Below are 21,293 nucleotides of genomic sequence, written 5' to 3'. Positions count from 1 at the left end.
GCAGGGCTAACTCCACCTCCTCCTGCACAAGGCGCAGCCTAATGCAGCTCAAAGTGGTGCACGTGATACACCTGACCAGAATTTGAATGAGCAGGTTCTTCCCAGAGGTAGAGGATAAATGTGAACAGTACCAGAGGAGCCCAGCCAACCATGCCCACATGTTCTGAGCTTGCCCCAAACTTACTGGGTTTTGGGCAGCCTTCTCCAAGGCAATGTCCAAGGTTGTGGGGGTGAGAGAGAGTGAAGCCATGCCCAATAGTGGCACTCTTCGGGTTATCAGAGCAACCAGAACTACACATGGGGAAGGGGGCTAACGCCCTTTCTTTCCCTTCCCTAATCGCACGGCAGAGAATCCTGCTCGGCTGGCGATCAGCAGCACCACCCACAGCTGCAGACTGGCTTGCTGACCTCTTGGAATTTCCCCACCTGGAGAAGATAAAGTACACCATCCAGGGGTCGGGAAGGCTTCCTGGATACTGTGTGTGTGTGTGTGTGTGTGTGTGGTGTGTGGGGGGGGGGGGGGGGGGGGGGGGGGGGGGGGTGGCGAGACCTCTACCTCTGGGAAGAACCTGCTCATTCAAATTCTGGTCAGGTGCGTCATGTGCACCACTTTGAGCTGCATTAGGCTGCGCCTTGTGCAGGAGGAGGTGGAGTTAGCCCTGCTCAGTGCTTCGCTCCAGAGTCCCCACCCTACCTCTGACCCCAGTTCGTCCTCCCATTTTTGTCTGGTTTCGTCCATTGGTGTTCGACGACCATAAACCGGCCCAGAGGGCAGCGGAATGTATATAGGACCAATTAAAAGAAATAAATCTTTCTCAACAACAAAGTAAATTAACGTGGGTAAGAAAAATGTGATGTACATATACACAATTGATTATAAATGAGAAATACCAATATAGAGATTTTTTTTCTTTTTAAATCTCAAGCCAATAAATGTCCAATTCTCTTAATGGATCTCCTCAACTTTCTCCCACCACTACCTCCAGGAAACCATGGCCCCATCTGCCCTCAGGTGGAGATAAAAGATCACATGGCCCCATTATTTAGAAGAGCAAGAAAGTTATCCTCGGTGAACAACATTTATCCCTGAATCAAAAATCACAAAAAACAGATTATCTGGTCATTCCACACTGGTGTTTCTGGGAACATGCTGTTCATAAATTGGTTATTGCATTTCCTACATTCGTCCAGTGTCGCCAGTCTGTGCCCTACGTAAAAGTCCCCGACTGTGACTGCAAAAGTATTTAATTGGCTGCAAATTCCTCTGGGAAGTCTTTTTTTAAATTAGATTTTAGGAGGGTATGGGAAGGTTGCTGAAAGGGGCAAACTTGTGGCAGATGGAATTTAATGCAGAGAAACGTGAAGTGATGCTTGGAAAGAAGGATAGGAAAGGCACTTCTGTGTGTAGAACTCGCTTAATAAGTGTCAGCCTTGACTTCTGTGCACAAGTCTCCAAACTATGCTCTGAGTATTTTGCCTCAGACCTCAACTCCATCTTGAATTGGATTCACACCGAGTTGCTGATGTACAAGTTCAGTGTACGAGATAGACCCTCCAGGTGCAGCTCCAATCCATTAACAAGCTGCTTAAAAGTTTAAAAAGCTTGCTCCACTGCCTACGGTGCACTTTCAAATATCTGCAATATTTAGCACATTAGATTGTTCAAAGTGAAGCCTGGGAGCATAAATGGAGGAAGGTAAACAGCATGCGAAGACCCACTATGCCATTAACCCAAACATACCTCATTTTCATGAGAGGAATAATGTTTAAACTCCCAAAGGATATGATTAAGTGGAAAAAGATCTGCAAAAGGAAACTAATAATATGCCAGTTATAAACAGACAAGATAACAGACCTGTAGTCTGACAGATAATCTCTTGGAGGAAGTCTGACTGCAAACCCTATTAATTATAAGCCAGCAAACTGAGCTAGAACAGAGTGTGCATTCAATTATAAATCAATGGAAAATCTATTTTTGAACATTGTCATTAAATATAAATCTATCTCTGGTGAAGACGCCATGCAATTATTTTTGCATGTTTCTTGCTCATGTACATACAAGGATGGATGGTTATGTGGACAAATACTGAGCAGATATCAGACAGATAGAGGGTGGATACACAACTCGTCAGATCTATAAATCTTTGTTAACTTTCTCCTTTCCAAGTTACTGTAGAACCAGCTTTGCAGATAGCAAGCAATGAACGCAATGTGAGGAAAATCAGAACCAAATCTTCCCTTTTCCAATATCCACAAACACTTGTTGGTTACTGCTGGCAATCAAAAAGGACTACCCTGGTTGTTTTTGTTTTCCTTGACCACAGAAGTGAATATCAATTCATACATCTCATACCATTGCCTTGGCTGAAATTAGCTACTTGGCAGAGGCAGAGTATTGATCTTCCAGGTCTATACGGTTCAGAATCAAAAACTGGGCAATGCTTCAAAACAAAAGACATTATGAAACCTTTACTAGGCTCAGCAGTACAAAAATACAGCATTCAGCTATCAAAAATGAGAAAAATACACAGATGTACCATTCTGACCCATTATTCTGTTTAGTCGATCATATCAGGATTTCTACAAAAGTTCATACATTCAGGTCTCTGAACCCAATTTAGAATATTTGCCAAATCAAAGAGTGTGAGGGTACATTTTATCACTCATCTTACACCATGCTTTACTTATTTCAACAAGTTCTGCTCGTTCAGCTTCCTTAACAAAATGTTGATGCCAACTCGGGGGTCACCGGCAGTTAAAATAAAAGTGCAATACCACTTTTAAAAAAGGACAACTCCAAGAAGACTCCTGATGCTCCACTGCAAGGCAACACAGTTCCCATGGAAAAGAGCCTTTAGATCAAAATGTCACTGTCAGAACTCAACACCACCTACATTATGTATTCCTCAGTTGCTTCCCTTTCAAGACCAACGTTCAACTCAAATACATCACATGCCATGGACTTTGACGAGTAGAATGACCATCTCCAGTGTAGTAAATAGCCCATAATTCGATGTCTAAAATTCTGGATATTGATTGTAGTTAGCAAGAATGTTCGTTTGACTCTTAACTCAATATTTTTATTTTTATTTTGTTTAAGTAAGGGGCAATTTAACATGGCCAATCCACTTTGGGTTGTGGGGGTGTGACCCATGCTGTCACGGGGAGAATATACAAACTCCACAAAGTGACCCGGGGCTGCAATCGAACCCAGGTCCTCGGCGCCGTGAGGCAGCAGTGCTGATCATCGTGCCACCGTGCTGCCCTTTGTTTGCCTCATTGGATGGGGCATTGAGTATAAAAATTGGCAAGTCATGTTGCAGCTGTATAGAACCTTAGTTAGGCCACACTTAGTATGGTGTTCAATTCTGGTCGCACACTAGCGGAGGATGTCGAGAGGGTGCAGAAGAGATTTACCAGGATGTTGCCTGGCATGGAGGGCATTAGCTATGTTGAGAGGTTGAAATTGGTTTGTTCTCACTGGAACGACGGAGATTGAGGGTCTACAAAATTATGAGGGGCATAGACAGAGTGGATAGTCAAAGACTTTTTCCCAGGGTAGAGGGGTCAATTACTAGGGGGGCATAGGTTTAAGGTGTGATGGGCAAGGTTTAGAGGAGATGTACGAGGCAGGTTTTTTCACACAGAGGGTAGTGGGTGCCTGGAACTCGCTGCTGGAGGAGGTGGTGGGAACAGGGACGATAGTGACGTTGAAGGGGCATCTTGACAAATACATGAATCGGATGGGAAGAGGGATACAGACCCCGAATGTGCAGAAGATTTTAGTTTAGATGGGCAGCATGTTTGGCGTAGGCTTGGAGGGCCAAAGGGCCTGTTCCTGTGCTGTACTTTTTTGTTATTTGTTCTTAGTTACGGTAGGCTGCTTGATGATGCTCTAGTTCATCTTGCAATGAGTCATTGTTTCCAGTGTGATTTGGGGGGGGGGGGGACATGCTAGATTTGTTTAACCTTGGAGACGGTATGTTTGAGCTGGGGGGAGCGAAGGAGGGGTTCTACAATTCTTGGGGTGTGTTTATTATGCACCTTCGGGAGTTAGTTGCCTTTGAATGTTGGGGGGGTTGGGCGCGGTTTCCTTTTTTATATTGTTGGGGTGGTTTTGTTTCTGTTTCTCTTTTGTATGGTGGAAATGATGAAAATATGGCGGGAAAAAAATTAAAGAAATAAATGAGCTACAATGGTGCAAAATAAAGTGCCTAAATTAGTGTTTCCAGGAGGAGAGCCAACTTTCGTGCATCCACTCAGCACATCCCAGACACCAGGAGTGTCCTTTTAAAATCTTATAACCAGAATATTTAGGTAGTGCCCTTAATGTAATGCAAGGCCCTTCACATGATCATCAGAATACAATGAATGGCTGCATTAGGAGATATTGGGTCAGATGACCAAAGGCTCAGTCAAAGCAGTAGGTTTAATGTTTTAAAAGGAGGAACATTAGGTGGAGAGGTATAAGGAGGGAATCCCAGAGTTTGGGCTTGAGGCAGCTGAAGGCACAGCCACCACCCACCAATCATGTTTTGTAACCTTTGATGTGGCATCTTATCAAATGCCTTTGGAAATCTGGTGCACCACATCTCCATGTTCCACGTTATCCACGGTACATGTTGCTTTTACATATTTGAGTAAATTATTTGAACCCATTTCCCTTTCACAAAAGCACATCAACGCTATCTGGTAACCTTATGATTTTTCCCAAGTATCCTGCCAATAGTTGGGCTAGTTGGCTTCTATTTTCCTGCTTTGTCTTCCTCCTTTCTTGAATAAAGTGGTTATATTTGCCATTTTCCAACCTGCTGGGACCCTTCCAGAATTGAAGGTATTTTGGAAAATGTCAATGCTTCTACTATCTCTGCAGCCACTTCTTTTAAGACCCTAGGATGTAGGCACCAGGCTGCCTTTAGTTCAAACAGTTTTCCTGTACCTTTTCCCTGGTAATGGGAGTTTTCAATTCCTCCCTCCCATTCACCTATTTTTGGAAAGTCTTCCACAGTGAAGACAAAACACCTTGTTCAACACTGCCACCATTTCTTTGTATCCCATTAGCTCGCCAGACTCACTCTCTAGCAGATTAACACGCACTTTAGTTATTCTTTTCCTTTTTAAATATTTGTATAAACACTTACTATCTCTTTTTATATTTCAAGCTAGAATTATTGCATATGTCCTCACTTAATTTTTCTTTTTAAATGTTTTGCTAGTTCTTAAAAATCTGTCCAATCTTCTAACCTATCACTAATCTTCACAGAAAGGCACAGTTTGTACAATTGTAGATAGATTATCATCCTTAATGTCCTTTTTCAGCCACAAATAACACATCCTTCACAGAATCTCTCACTGGGATACATCTTTGTTGAGTTATTAAATAGTTTCTCAAAGTCTTCAAATGCACTATCAAATGGATAAATTAAATGCCACTTAGTCAACTCTGCCTTTAAACCCTTAATTTGGGTTTAAAACACTAGTCCAAACCCACAATTCTCCCTTACAACCTAATGAAATGGTTACAACCTACTGTGTTATGATCGCTGTCACCCAGAGGTTCCTTTACTGTGAAGTTTTTGATTAGCCTGACTCATTGCACATTACTATTATCTAAAATGGCTTGATCCCTGGTTGGTGACAGAATATCCTGTGAATGGCTAAACCAGTTAGCTAGACTTCTGGTTGGGTCATGGAAGGGGAAAATGTGAGTGAAGAGTGATAAAAGGAAGGGATCAGGGATGACCTTACCTGTGACTGACACCAAAGGCTTGCAAGACCTTGAGAGATGGCACGGTCAAGGGAGTGGCTATGAATGTGCGTTTGGGAGTTTACATGGAGGGGAGAATTAAGGGAGGATAAACAGTCACTGAAACCAGGGGTGAGTGTAATGAGTTGAGATGAATGGTAAAATTGTGAGATGCCAGTCACTGGCAGAGGGAGGCAAGCTGTGAAGATATCTCCAAGAAATAAAAATATTTAAACCATCATTCAGGTGGGTGGTGGAGAACAAGGACTTTATAATTAAATGGATAAGGACATTTAACATTTCCTTTCAAAGAGACGACACACCTACAATGTTTTCATACAGCCTACAGGAGTTAGTGCTCAAGCTTGGTATCATCCTGGAAATGGTTAGTTCTGGATACAAAATCCTAAACATTTATGGCACCAAGAGAGATCATTTAACTCTGTCTCCGACAAAATTTTCAGAAATTATATAAACTTGTTCAGGAGTCATGTCTCAATATTTAATGCCCAGCTCTGTTTCACACAATGATTGTGTCTCCTGCATATATTCTGGGACATCTGGACCAATGACCATATCTTCCAAATAGAGCAATTACATTTGCAGCCAAAAGGCAGGTATTTTAGTTGTTTTGGGGAAGTAGTATTTTGGAGATGAATTGTTGGTGATATCTAGTCCAACGACGTCTGTTAGTTTAAAATTAAATTGCTACTTACTCCGCAGTGAACATTAAAATTAACTTATTTTTAAAAAGGTATCAATTTAAATGACGCATACTGTAGTGAACAACGGCATCAAGCCTATAGTCAGCATCAGGTTTACAAAGCTATCCAGTCTCGAGGTGTACATTATGACATGGTACCTGCACATGACCTGACAAACAAGCAAACCATGTAACTTGGAGTAAAATCATTTAACTGGAGTTTACAGATAACAGCAATACAATTAAATGTAAACAGACATCAGGGCTTGGGAGAATTAAAAACTGCCATATCAGTTCCCTAGCTGAGTGGATAGAATGGTTTCCTCCATCCTTTCTCCACATCTTGGCAAATTCCCTCTCTTCAGGTGCTTATCCAATTCCTGTTTGAAAGGAATGATTTTCGATCCCGGCTCTGGGTCACTGTCCGTGTGGAGTTTGCACATTCTCCCCGTGTCTGCGTGGGTTTCGCCCCCACAACCCAAAAATGTGCACATTAGGTGGATTGGCCACGCTAAATTGCCCCTTAATTGGAAAAAATAATTGGGTAATCTAAATTTAAAAAAAAAAAAAAAAAATGTCTGAAAGGAATGATTTGTATCTGCCTCCACCACACCCAGCAGTCCGTTCCAGATCCTAACCACCTACTGCGTAAAAATGTTTTTCCTCATGCCACTTTTGGTTTTTTGCTTGTCACCTTAAATCGGTGTCTGTGCTCGCAATCCTTCCAGCAATGGGAATAGCTTCTCTCTTTCTACACTGACCTGGCCCCTCAATTTTGAACATTTCTATCAAATCTCCTCTCAACCTACTCTTCTTGAAGGAGAAAACTGCAACTTCACAGATCTATCCAAGTAACTGCAGTCTCTCATCATGGAACCAGAGTCTTAAATTATTTCTACACCCTCCCCAAAACCTTTGCATCCTTCCTAAGTGTGGTGCCCAAATTGAGCTCAATTTTCCAGTTGAGGCCAAACCAGTGTCTCAATGTTAACTATGACTTATTTGCTTTTGGGCATAATAGTGGTGCAGTGGTTAGCACTGCTGCCTCACAGCAGTGAGGACCCAGGTTTGAACCCAGCCCCGGGTCATTTTTCGTGTGTATTTGGCACATTCTCCCAGCGTCTGCGTGTGTGTCACCCCCACAACCAAAAATATGTGCAGGGTAGGTGAATTGGCCACGCTAAATTGCCCATTTCTGTCGCTTCTCAGCCTTTTGGCTAAGATCAAGTGTACTATCTGCTCGGCCTTTTGGCTCACATTTGTTATGTCTCTCTTGTGGGGACCATGAATTGGATTCAATTTGAATTGGTTTTTGGAGCAGGCAAGGAGCTGGATTAGGGGTTCACCCCTGTCCACACAGAGCCCTGGATTTGTAACTCAGAAAAAGTAATTTAAAAAAATAAATAAATTGCCCCTTTCTTGGCGAAAAAAATGGGTACTCTAATGTACAAGAGAAAAAAAAGGACGCATTTGCTTTTGTATTTTATGCTTCTATATATGCTTCTATATATAACGCCTGCAAATCCATATACCTTATTACAGCATTTTGGGCTAGTGCATGGTCAATTCTAGTCCTATGTGCCCCAGAGTCACAACAAGTGAATTAACCAACAATCCTTATAAAAATACCCAAAGTTTTTGGCCTTGGCTGCCCAATAATTACAGTCACCAGGTTTGTAAATGTAACACAATTACTGTTTATTTTCTGACAAGATCTATAATTAAATATGCAGCAAATACAACTAGTTAACTATTAACTAATTTCAATTCCCTGTGTACATACACCATACACACAAAGTCATAACATTTTAAAATAAATTTGAAGTGCCCAATTCCTCCCACCTGCGAATTAAGGGGCAATTTAGTGTGGCCAATCCACCTACCCTACACATGTCTGGGTTGTGGGCATGAGACCCAGGCAGACACTGGGAGAATATATAAACTCCACATGGCAGTGACACGGGGCCAGTATCGAACCCAGGTCCTCGGCGCCCTTGAGGCAGCAGTGCTAACCACCGGGCCACCTCTGTAAAAATCATAAGTAAAAACAGTCTTTGTTTCAGAAGGTAGCTTCCAGCACCATACTTCACTTCAAACGTTTGCTTTCAGTTCATGGTTTGTATTCAAGTCTCTATAGTTTTAGAAATATAGCATTCAGAGTTTGTGGAAAGAGATAGCAATGCAGCACTCAGGCTCACTTGAGATATATAGCAGGTCTTTGTTTGCACAGCCTGTAATAGTTCTTTGTAAATAGATTCATCCAGATTCTCTGCCATTTCAAAAATACAGCCCATACAGCTTTGCTGGAGAAAAAAAAAGGAGAGAGAGCAGCAGGATGTTTCCCCTTGCTGCTAAGATCAAACCGAAACTCCTTTGGACTCTGAAAAGCATTCCACTGGGATAGGATCCAATCAACGCCTATTACCAAGCAGAGCTCAGCCTTTAGGGCCAATTCATTGGCCACCCACTAACCAGAGACCCAGCCCCAAGTCTCTGTGGTACAGACAATTCTGCAGCTCTTCTTTAAACCAACACAGACTAGCAAAGTGATCTCTCCTGTAACTTCTGATTCTTCTGCTTGAATTAAAGATACAGGCTGCTTGCCTTAATGAGACATGTCCATTAATCCAAAAAAAATGTAATGCCAAAATAAAAGATGGGGGACATAAGTGAATAAACAAGGACTCTTACAACCTCAACCACTTTCTCAACCCAACCTGCCATCTTCAATGTTTTGTGCACATATAGCCCAACGGTGTCTCTGTTCCTGCATCCAGTTAGGATATTTTATCCTTTATTTTATATTGCCTCTCATTCTTCCTATCAAATTGCTTCTCTACAGTTTCATCTATCATGTACCTGCCCATTCCACCAGCACATCAATTCCTCTTGAAAGCTATCACCATCATTCTCAGTTCACAATACTATGAATTATGTTGCAAATAGAAAGTTTGCACTCCTAATGGTTTAGGAAGGAGTTCTAATTCTTCCTTCAAAGTAAATTTAAAGTTAATTTATCCCTCTTCCCTCAAAAGGTACACACGGTTACCCTTTCACACTCGTTCAAACAAAGGTTATTTGATAGCCAGTCAATACTGGCAATCACTGCTTGATTTTCCACCTCTTTTGGAAGAGAGGAAACTATCCTGCAACAACTATTTAATCTGTGCCCGGTCAGATGAGCTCCACAAAATGTCTCCAGTCCTCTGGCGGATTGCAGTAGCGAATAAGAACTGGAGGTTTGAGCCACACATTCTTTGCACCTCCTCAGATCCAGCTCCACACTTGGTGCCTCCTTCAAGCTATCCACATTCTTTGTTTCACTATCTCCTCAGACCACAAATAGAACAGTCACAACTACTCCACTGCATTAACTGCTTCCAATAAGCTTTTTGAACCCCTCTTAATGGTGCACTATCGGCCTCAACTCTATAAATATTAAGCTCTCAAGAATAACTATTATTGCCATATCTACAAAGCCTCTTCTAACACTGCTGGACTAAGATACAAGAAGTTGTTTGATTCTCGGCTCTAATCCTCCACTCATGCTTTTAGTTGATTTGGACAATTGCTTTGTTTTCCTGATATTCCCTTCCCAAGGGGCAACAACTTCTATTTCTTTAGCACCTTTAATGCAGTAGTAAAAGTTCCCCAAAACCTCATTGAAACAGAATAACAAAAACATCAAGCCAAACACAGGAACATTGAAAGAGGTGACAAATTGCTTATAACATTCAGGAGCCATCTAATATTGAACATCATGTGCCTGCCCTTCACAAATCCAGTCTGATCCTCCCCGATTACCTCCGTGACACAATCCTGTATTCGGGTGACCAAGATCTTTGCCAGCAATTTAGCATCTATATTTAAAAGGGAAATTGGCCTGTACAATCCACAGCTCTCCGGGTCCTTGTCTCGCTTCAGGATGAGAGAGACTGATGCCTGTGATAGCGTTGGGGGAAGCACTCCCAGCTCCTTGGATTCGTTAAAAGCCTTGACCAGAAGCGGCCCCAGTACCCCAGAAAACTTATTCTAAAATTCCACTGGAAATCCATCAGGTCCCAGGGCCTTACCCGATTGCATCACACCCAATCTGTCCATCACCTCCCCGAGCCCAATTGGGCCCCCAGGACTTGTTCATGGACATCTTCAACCTCTCCCTACTCCGTTCTGAGGTCCCCACCTACTTCAAGACCACCATCATACCAGTGCCAAAGAAAAAACAGGCAATGTGCCTCAATGACTACCAGTGGCCTTGACGTCGATCATAATGAAGTAATGGGCGGCACAGTGGCAAGTACTGCTGCCTCACAACTCCAGGGTCCCAAGTTCAATTCCTGCCTCGGGTGACTGTCTGTGTTCAATTTGCACTTCCACCCCACATCTGCGAGGGTTTCCTCCGGTTTCCTGCCACAGTCGAAAGATGTGTAGGTCAGGTGGATTGGCCATGCTAAATTGCCCTCAGTGTCCAAAAGGTTAGGTGTTGTTACTGGATTACAGAGATAGGATGGAAGCATGGTCTTAAGTAGGGTGCCCTTTCCAAGGCCAATGCAGACTCAATGGGGTGAATAGCCTCCTCCTGCACTGTCAATTCTATGATTCTATGAAGTGCTTCGAGAGGTTGGTCATGAGGCACATCAATTCCATACGCCCAGAATGCCTAGACCCACTGCAATTTGCACACCACCGCAACCGGCCCACAGCACACACCATCTCCCTGGCTCTACACTAATCCCTGGAGCATCTCGATCCCTACATCAGACTCCTATTTATTGACTACAACTCTGCCTTCAACACCATAATTTCAACCTAGCTGTGAAATGTCACTTTTCACAGTAAGCCTCACTTCCCAACAGCACTGTGGATCTCCCTGTACCACAGGAATGGCAGAGTTTCCAGAAAGGGCCTCACCACCATCTTCTGCTGTTCATGTGGTACAGGAAGTGAGTTTCAGGATTTGATCCAGCAACAACGTAGGAATGGCAATACAGATTGAAGTAATGATAGTTTGAGGCTTGGAACCGAACTTGCAGCTGGGTAATCCTCCCATGCTTCAGCTTCCCTTGTCCTTTCAGATAGCAGAGGGTTTGGCAGGTGTTGTCAAAGGAAACTAGGCGAGTTGCTTACAAATGCAGACTGTTGTCACGGTGTGTCAATGGTGGAGAGTTTTTTTTTTGGTGGATAAGGTGTCGATCAAGTTGGTTGCTTTGTCCTGCTGAATGGTGTTGGAGCTGAATGTTGTTTGAGCTGCAGTTATCCGGGCAGTGGAGAGTATTCCATTACACTACCGACCTGTACCCTGTAAATGGGGAGACAGGTGGAGTGTTACTCACTGCAGAATTACCAGCCTCTGACCTCCAAAAGCCAGTTTTTATATGACTCGTCGTGTTCAATGGTGACCCCAGAATTTTGATGGCAGGAAATTCAGCAATAGTGGGGAACTCAGCGATTGTAATGCCATTTAAATTTTTAAAAATTAATTTACGGGATGTGGGCTTTGCTGATTAAGCCAGCATTTATTGTCCATCCCTAGTTGCCCTTCAGAAGGTGGTGGTGAGTTGCCTTCTTGAACCACGGTAGTCCTTCAGGTATAGGTAGACCCACTGTGCTGTTAGGGAGGGAGTTCCAGGATTTTGTCCCAGCGACAGCAAAAGAATGGCTATATATTTCCAAATCAGGCTGATGAGTGACTTGGAGGGGAACCTTCAGGTGGTAGGGTTTCCAGGTATCTGCTGCTCTTATCCTTCTAGACGGTAGTGGTCATTGGTTTGGAAGGTGCTGTCCAAGGAACCTTGGTGAGTTACTGCAGTGCATCTTGTAGATGGTACACACGGCTGCCACTGTTTTTCGGTGGTGAACGGTTTTAATGTTTGTGGAAGGGGGAAGCAATCAAGCAGGCTGCTTTGTCTTGGATGTTGTGTTGTTGGAGTTGCACTCATCCAGGCTAGTGGAGACTATCCCATCACACTCCTGACTTGTGCCTTGTAGATGGTGGGCAGGCTTTTTGTGTTTTTTTTGGGGGGGGGGGGGGGGGGGGGGGGGGGGAGAGAGAGGGGGGGAGAGCGATCAGGAGGGAGGGAGGGAGGGGGGGGGGGGAAGAGGGGAGAGCGATCAGGAGGGAGGGAGGGAGGGGGGGAGGGGGGGGGGGGAGGGGGAGGAGAGCGAGAGCGATCAGGAGGTGAGTTACTCACTGTTGGATCCCTAGCCTTTGACCTGCCCTGGTAGCCACAGTATTAATATGGCTAGTCCAGTTCAGTTTATTTTAAACTGTATTTCATTACAAACATGTATCAAAACAGGTCACAGTGAATAAACACCCTGGGAAACATACTTCCCAACAATCAACTATACAATCCGTACAGATTTTTCCCCTTTTTCACCCTCCCCTTCCGCCGCGACGAATAGCCCCTCAAACACGGTCACAAACATCCCCCACCTTTCCTCAGACCCCCTGAAGAACTCTACTTTACCTTCTAGGTTCAGTTCAGTTTCTGATCAATGGTAATCCCCAGATGTTGATTTGGGGGGATTCAGTGATGACAATGCCATTGAATGTCAAAGGTCGGTGGTTAGATCCTCTCTTGTAGGAGATGGTCATTGCCTGCCACTTGTGTAGCACAAATGCAATTTGCCACTTATCAGCCCAAGCCTGCTGCATTTGGACATGGACTGCTTCATTATCTGAGTCGTCCTGAATGGTGCTGAACATTGTGCTGTCATCTGCAAACATCCCCACTTCTGATCTTATTTCATTGATTTTACAGTGCAGAAGGAGGCCATTCGGCCCATCGAGTCTGCACCGGCTCTTGGAAAGAGCACCCTACCCGAGGTCAGCACCTCCACCTTATCCCCATAACCCAGTAACCCCACCCAACACTAAGGGCAATTTTGGACACCAAGGGCAATTTATCATGGCCAATCCACCTAACCTGCACATCTTTGGACTGTGGGAGGAAACCGGAGCACCCGGAGGAAACCCACGCACACACAGGGAGGATGTGCAGACTTCACACAGACAGTGACCCAAGCCGGAATCGAACCTGGGACCCTGGAGCTGTGAAGCGATTGTGCTATCCACAATGCTACCGTGCTGCCCCTAATGATGGAAGGCAGGTCATTGATGAAGCAGCTGAAGATGGCTGGGCCTAGGACACTACCGTGAGGAATTCCTGCAGTGATGTCCTGGAGCTGAGATGATTGACCTCCAACCACTACAACCATATTCCTTTGAATGGGAAGACGGCTAGATTCTATTTTGTTGGAAATGGTGACATGGCATGAATAATGCTGGCCACTTATCAGGCCAGGTCCAAATATTGTCCAGGTTTTGTTGCATTTGAACACTGGCCACTTCAGTATCTGAGGAATCACGAATGGTTACAATGCAACTGGATACAGTGCAATCAGCAAACATCAAAAAGTAACTGATTAGGCATCTGCAGATCGTTGGGCCTAAGCATTACCCTGAGGAACCCCTGCAGCGGTGTCCCGGGGTAGGTATGACTTGCTTCCCAACAACCACAACCATCTTCCTAAGTGCTAGGTAGGACTCCAACCAATGGACAGTTTCCACCACTACCACCCCTTCCCAGCAATTGCCATGGACTTCAGCTTGGTTAGAGCTCCTTGATGAAATGAAAAATGAAATGAAAATTGCTTGTCACAAGTAGGCTTCAAATGAAGTTACTGTGAAAAGCCCCTAGTCGCCACATTCTGGCGCCTGTTCGGGGAGGCTGGTACGGGAATTAAACCATGCTGCTGGCCTTCCTTGGTCTGCTCTCAAAGCCAGCAATTTAGCCCTGATGCCACAAACTGACTGCTCTTGACATCAAGGCAGCATTCAATACTCAAGAGTTCAATTCTTTTGTCCACATTTGGACAGAGGACAGGAGCCAAATGGCCTCTACAACAGGTTATTGCTGTGTAAGTGCTGCTTGATGGCACTGTCAATAACAGCTCTGATCACATTGGATGATTAAAGATAGATTGGAGCAGTAGCTAGACTGGTAGGATTTTTCCTGCTTTTTGTGCCCAGACATGGCCAATTTTGTCAGGCAGGTGTCAGTGTAGCTGTACTGGAACAGCCTGGCTAGGGCCAGTTAGTTCTGGAGCACAGATCTGAGGGCGGCACAGTAGCACTGGTGCTTCATAGCGCCAGGGTCCCAGTTTCGATTTCCGGCTTGGGTCACTCTATGCGGAGTTTGCGTGGGTTTCCTTCGGGTGTTCTGGTTTGCTCCCATATCTCGAAAGACGTGCTGTTAGGTCATTTGGATATTCTGAATTCTCCCTCAATGTACCCGAACAGGCGCCTTACTGTGGCGACTAGGGGATTTTTAAAGTAACTTCAGTGCAGTGTTAATGTAGGCCTACTTGTGACAATAATAAAGATTATTATTGAAAGCCCTACCTTCTCAACCTTGCCCCACAGAGGCCTGGTAATCCTCAGGTTAAATCACCACTAGTCAGCTCTCTCCCTCAAAAGGGGAAAGCAGCCTATGGTCATCTGATCTTCTGAATTCCAGCCAGAATATTGCTAGGGCCCACAGCCTTGTATATTGTATTATTGTTAGTTAGGGAATTCTACTACCTAAGCGGTGATAAATTGTTAACAAGGATTTCAAGCTGTTCAAGTGTCAATATTTATTGTCTAGTGCCCATAATTCTAACATTTGTTCTTCAAGTTGGATAGGAGCTTCATAGATAGGAGCTTCAGGGAAGTAGTTACACCAAAGACTGGAGATAGATGGGTAACTGTAAGAGGGACTGGGAAGAAGCAGTCAGTGCAGGGACCCCCTGCGGTCGTTCCCCTGAGTAACAAGTATACCGTTTTGGATACTTGTGGGGGGGACGACTTACCAGGGGTAAGCCATGGGGTACGGGCCTCTGGCACGGAGTCTGTCCCTGTTGCTCAGAAGGGAAGGGGGGAAAGGAGTAGAACATTAGTAATTGGGGACTCAATAGTCAGGGGCATAGATAGGAGATTTTGTGGGAGCGAGAGAGACTCACGTTTGGTATGTTGCCTCCCAGGTGCAAGGGTACGTGATGTCTCGGATCGTGTTTTCCGGGTCCTTAAGGGGGAGGGGGAGCAGCCCCAAGTCGTAGTCCACATTGGCACTAACGACATAGGTAGGAAAGGGGACAAGGATGTCAGGCAGGCCTTTAGGGAGCTAGGATGGAAGCTCAGAGCGAGAACAAACAGAGTTGTTATCTCTGGGTTGTTGCCCGTGCCACGTGATAGTGAGATGAGGAATAGGGATGAGAGAGCAATTAAACACGTGGCTACAGGGATGGTGCAGGCGGGAGGGATTCAGATTTCTGGATAACTGGGGCTCTTTCTGGGGAAGGTGGGACCTCTATAGACAGGATGGTCTACATCTGAACCTGAGGGGCACCAATATCCTGGGGGGGAGATTTGTTAGTGCTCTTTGGGGGGTTTAAACTAATTCAGCAGGGGCATGGGGACCTGGATTGTAGTTTTGGGGTACGGGAGATTGAGAGTATAGAGGTCAGGAGCACAGATTTGACTTCGCAGGAGGGTGCCAGTGTTCAGGTAGGTGGTTTGAAGTGTGTCTACTTCAATGCCAGGAGTATACGAAATAGGTAGGGGAACTGGCAGCATGGGTTGGTACCTGGGACTTCGATGTTGTGGCCATTTCAGAGACATGGATAGAGCAGGGACAGGAATGGTTGTTGCAGGTTCCGGGGTTTAGGTGTTTTAGTAAGCTCAGAGAAGGGGGCAAAAGAGGGGGAGGTGTGGCGCTGCTAGTCAAGGACAGTATTACGGTGGTGGAAAGGATGCTAGATGGGGACTCTTCTTCTGAGGTAGTATGGGCTGAGGTTAGAAACAGGAAAGGAGAGGTCACCCTGTTGGGAGTTTTCTATAGGCCACCTAATAGTTCTAGGGATGTAGAGGAAAGGATGGCGAAGATGATTCTGGAAAAGAGCGAAAGTAACAGGGTAGTTGTTATGGGAGACTTTAACTTTCCAAATATTGACTGGAAAAGATATAGTTCGAGTACATTAGATGGGTCATTCTTTGTACAATGTGTGCAGGAGGGTTCCTGACACAATATGTTGACAGGCCAACAAGAGGCGAGGCCACATTGGATTTGGTTTTGGGTAATGAACCAGGCCAGGTGTTAGATCTGGAGGTAGGTGAGCACTTTGGAAACAGTGACCACAATTCGGTGACCTTTACATTAGTGATGGAAAGGGATAAGTATACCCCGCAGGGCAAGAGTTATAGCTGGGGGAAGGGCAATTATGATGCCATTAGACATGACTTAGGATGTGTTGGTTGGAGAAGTAGGCTGCAAGGGTTGGGCACACTGGATATGTGGAGCTTGTTCAAGGAACAGCTATTGCATGTTCTTGATAAGTACGTACCAGTCAGGCAGGGAGGAAGGGGTCGAGCGAGGGAACCGTGGTTTACCAAAGAAGTGGAATCTCTTGTTAAGAGGAAGAAGGAGGCCTATGTGAAGATGAGGCGTGAAGTTTCAGTTGGGGCGCTTGATAGTTACAAGGAAGCGAGGAAGGATCTAAGAGAGAGCTGAGACGAGCAAGGAGGGGACATGAGAAGTCTTTGGCAGGTAGGATCAAGGAAAACCCAAAAGCTTTCTATAGGTATGTCAGGAATAAAAGAATGACTAGGGTAAGAGTAGGGCCAGTCAAGGACAGTGGTGGGAAGTTGTGTGTGGAGGCTGAGGAGATAAGCGAGCTACTAAATGAATACTTTTCGTCAGTATTCACTCAAGAAAAAGATAATATTGTGGAGGAGAATGCTGAGACCCAGGCTATTAGAATAGATGGCATTGAGGTGCGTAGGGAAGAAGTGTTGGCAATTCTGGACAAGGTGAAAATAGATAAGTCCCCGGGGCCAGATGGGATTTATCCTAGGATTCTCTGGGAAGCCAGGGAAGAGATTGCTGAGCCTTTGGCTTTGATTTTTAGGTCATCATTGGCTACAGGAATAGTGCCAGAGGACTGGAGGATAGCAAATGTGGTCCCTTTGTTCAAGAAGGGGAGTAGAGATAACCCCGGTAACTATAGGCCGGTGAGCCTAACGTCTGTGGTGGGTAAAGTCTTGGAGAGGATTATAAAAGATACAATTTATAATCATCTAGATAGGAATAATATGATTAGGGACAGTCAGCATGGTTTTGTGAAGGGTAGGTCATGCCTCACAAACCTTATTGAGTTCTTTGAGAAGGTGACTGAACAGGTAGACGAGGGTAGAGCAGTTGATGTGGTGTATATGGATTTCAGTAAAGCGTTTGATAAGGTTCCCCACGGTCGTCTATTGCAGAAAATACGGAGGCTGGGGATTGAGGGTGATTTAGAGATGTGGATCAGAAATTGGCTAGTTGAAAGAAGACAGAGAGTGGTAGTTGATGGGAAATGTTCAGAATGGAGTTCAGTTACGAGTGGCGTACCACAAGGATCTGTTCTGGGGCCGTTGCTGTTTGTCATTTTTATAAATGACCTAGAGGAGGGCGCAGAAGGATGGGTGAGTAAATTTGCAGACGACACTAAAGTCGGTGGAGTTGTAGACAGTGCGGAAGGATGTTGCAGGTTACAGAGGGACATAGATAAGCTGCAGAGCTGGGCTGAGAGGTGGCAAATGGAGTTTAATGTGGAGAAGTGTGAGGTAATTCACTTTGGAAAGAATAACAGAAATGCGGAATATTTGGCTAATGGTAAAATTCTTGGTAGTGTGGATGAGCAGAGGGATCTCGGTGTCCATGTACATAGATCCCTGAAAGTTGCCACCCAGGTTGATAGGGTTGTGAAGAAGGCCTATGGTGTGTTGGCCTTTATTGGTAGAGGGATTGAGTTCCGGAGCCATGAGGTCATGTTGCAGTTGTACAAAACTCTCGTACGGCCGCATTTGGAGTATTGCGTACAGTTCTGGTCGCCTCATTATAGGAAGGACGTGGAAGCTTTGGAACGGGTGCAGAGGAGATTTACCAGGATGTTGCCTGGTATGGAGGGAAAATCTTATGAGGAAAGGCTGATGGACTTGAGGTTGTTTTCGTTAGAGAGAAGAAGGTTAAGAGGTGACTTAATAGAGGCATACAAAATGATCAGAGGGTTAGATAGGGTGGACAGCGAGAGCCTTCTCCCGCGGATGGAGGTGGCTAGCACGAGGGGACATAGCCTTAAATTGAGGGGTAATAGATATAGGACAGAGGTCAGAGGTGGGTTTTTTACGCAAAGAGTGGTGAGGCCGTGGAATGCCCTCCCTGCAACAGTAGTGAACTCACCAACATTGAGGGCATTTAAAAATTTATTGGATAAGCATATGGATGATAAGGGCATAGTGTAGGTTAGATGGCCTTTAGATTTTTTCCATGTCGGTGCAACATCGAGGGCCGAAGGGCCTGTACTGCGCTGTATCGTTCTATGTTCTATGTTCTAAGTAGAGATCCTAAATCTTTTTGAGTTCTTTAGGAGTAGCAATTTAAATTAAAGGGAGAAAATTAACAAAAAAAGCTATACTCAACAAAGCAAAAGATTTAACAGCTGAGCTGAATAGACTGGTAACATTTACAGACAGGCTTCCATTAATTTGAAGATTCAAAAGCACAAAAACAAAATGAGCATCAATTTCAGTCCAGGCCAGGATCCAGATGAGTCATTTGGCAAAGATCACCTACTGAGCTGTCAGACTCGATGAACTAGTCCAGCCAAAACTCAAGGTTGGGGGGCAAGATGATGTTGATACGATGTTCAACGAAGCAAGAAAAAAAAAGAGGGACAGAATATCAGTGCAACTGCAATGGGAAAAGAGGAAGACAGACACGTTCTAGTCAGTTGAAATATCACAACCGTGGTTTAAAATCACTTCCTTCCACTCTCCCTCTGCAGACATTACAACCAAAGTAATTTCCGTCCCCTTTTTTAAAAAATTATTCTTTCATGAATACTGTCAGATAAACTTTGAAAACTATGAAAGGATAATATTTATCAAGTACAGGACTGCATCCATGGAAAAAATAACAAGATTTGCACAGAAGCTAATAACATGTGGTATACATTTTTTTAAATCTACACTGTAAACTGAAGGGAATGAGTTCAAAAGTTTATGAATTCCATGTTGCTTCTATGTAACAATGAACTACAGAGCAACACCAGATAGACTCCTCAACTCTAATTCCGATGGAGAAAATGTTCATTATCTCAACACTAAGTAGTTATTTATGAGACATGCTGTACTCCATCTAGTTTTCGTTTCAAATTTTCTTCATACCCCCAAATGCAACCGTCATAAGCAGACTCAAAATCTCTTCCTAGTATAAGATAACAAATCTAACTGCACCACCTTCACCACAGCTGTGATTACAAATGAAAAAATCAAAGCAAGCACACCCCAACCGGTCATTTTTTATTTTGAGCTTAGAATGCAGTGGTTGTGCCAACATCAAAATTAACTGTTTACTACTCCTAGTTGGACACAGAGATAGTGATGTGTCTTTTTCTTAAATTACCAGATGAATCAATGTGGGACTGAATTCAAACTCAGCCAGAATAGGTAGAGTTGAGGTTTTACAAAATTCGAAGTTTAAAAAAAAATTTAGAGTACCCAATTAATTTTTCCAATTAAGGGGCAATTTAGCATGGCGAATCCACCTACCCTGTACATCTTTGGGTTGTGGGGGCAAAACCCACGCAAACACAGGGAGAATGTGCAAGCTCCACACGGACAGTGACCCAGAGCCAGGATCGAACCTGGGACCTTGGCGCCGTGAGGCAGCAGTGCTAACCACTGTGCCATCCTTTTGAACAGTTTTTGCGGTCATCTCTTCAGGTGTAAGGCTCAAATGCTCCAGCCTACATTTTCTTCCTCTGTGCAGTTAAAAACAATTTCGTCTGCATGCTTTTCAACTCTACTCAATCGTTTTAGACTAGAACCATTGATTCTAGTCCATTGATCCAAAGGGACTGGGGTGTTCCTGTTCATAAGCCACTTAAAGGACATGTCAGTGCAACAAGCAATTAAGAAGCCAAATGGCATTTTAGCCTTTTTTGCAAGGTGATTGGAGTACAGAAATAAGGAAGCCTTGCTGCAGTTGTATAAAACCCAAGACCACACCTGGAGTATTGTGCATAATTTTGGTCTCCTCCCAAGAAAGGATATACTGCCCATAGAGGAAGTGCAACAAAAGTTCACCAGACTAACCCCTGGATTGATGGGACTGTCCTAGGAGGAGAGTTGGAGGAGACTGGATCTGTATTCCCGATGGTTCAGAAGAGTGAGAGGTATCCTCGATGAGGTGTACAAGACTCTTAGGAGGGCAGGGCTGATGCAGGAAGGATGCTTCTCCTGTTTGTTGGGATGGGGTCTAGACAAAGGGTACATTGTCTCAAAATGAGAGGGGGCCATTTAGGATGGCGATAAGGAAGGATTTCTTTAGAGGGTGATGATTCTTTGGGATTCTCTAACCCGGAGAGCCGTGGAGGCTCAGTCATTGAGTAAGTTCAAAGCAGACGTCAATAGGCATCCAGGGATAATGCAGGAATATGGTGTTGTGATGGAAGATCAGCCATGATCTAGTTAAACAGCAGAGCAGGCAAGAGGGCCAAATGGCCTATTCCTGCTCTTATGTTCCTAAGTTCCTGCTAAACAACCTGCATTTGGCTTGATCAAGAAAGATGCTCCCAAAGTCATGGGGAAAGAGATTATAATTGAGACATTTGGGTAGGCTAAAAATGTCAGAAAATGCTGCCGATTACATTAATCCCGAAGAAGGGGAAGGTTGTGCTGGAGCGTGGGTCGTACAGGCCCATTTCACTGTCGAATACGGACGTGAAAGTACTGGCTGAGTTGTTGGCAGGAAGTATATA

General features: G+C 44.4%; 1 protein-coding gene and 1 non-coding gene across 4 annotated transcripts in view; one reads left to right on the top strand and one right to left on the bottom strand.

Moving 5' to 3' along the window:
* Positions 1–21,293, bottom strand: part of LOC119972367 (microtubule-associated protein 4-like) — a 516,984-nt gene that overhangs the window by 410,156 nt on the left and 85,535 nt on the right. The window lies entirely within an intron of this gene.
* Positions 7,647–7,830, top strand: LOC119972979. Its single transcript, XR_005462209.1, has one exon. It is a non-coding gene; the product is annotated as a U2 spliceosomal RNA (small nuclear RNA).

Source organism: Scyliorhinus canicula, chromosome 10 (genome assembly GCF_902713615.1).
Source record: "Scyliorhinus canicula chromosome 10, sScyCan1.1, whole genome shotgun sequence".
Taxonomy (NCBI): domain Eukaryota; kingdom Metazoa; phylum Chordata; class Chondrichthyes; order Carcharhiniformes; family Scyliorhinidae; genus Scyliorhinus; species Scyliorhinus canicula.
This window is presented reverse-complemented; position numbering and strand designations above follow the sequence as displayed.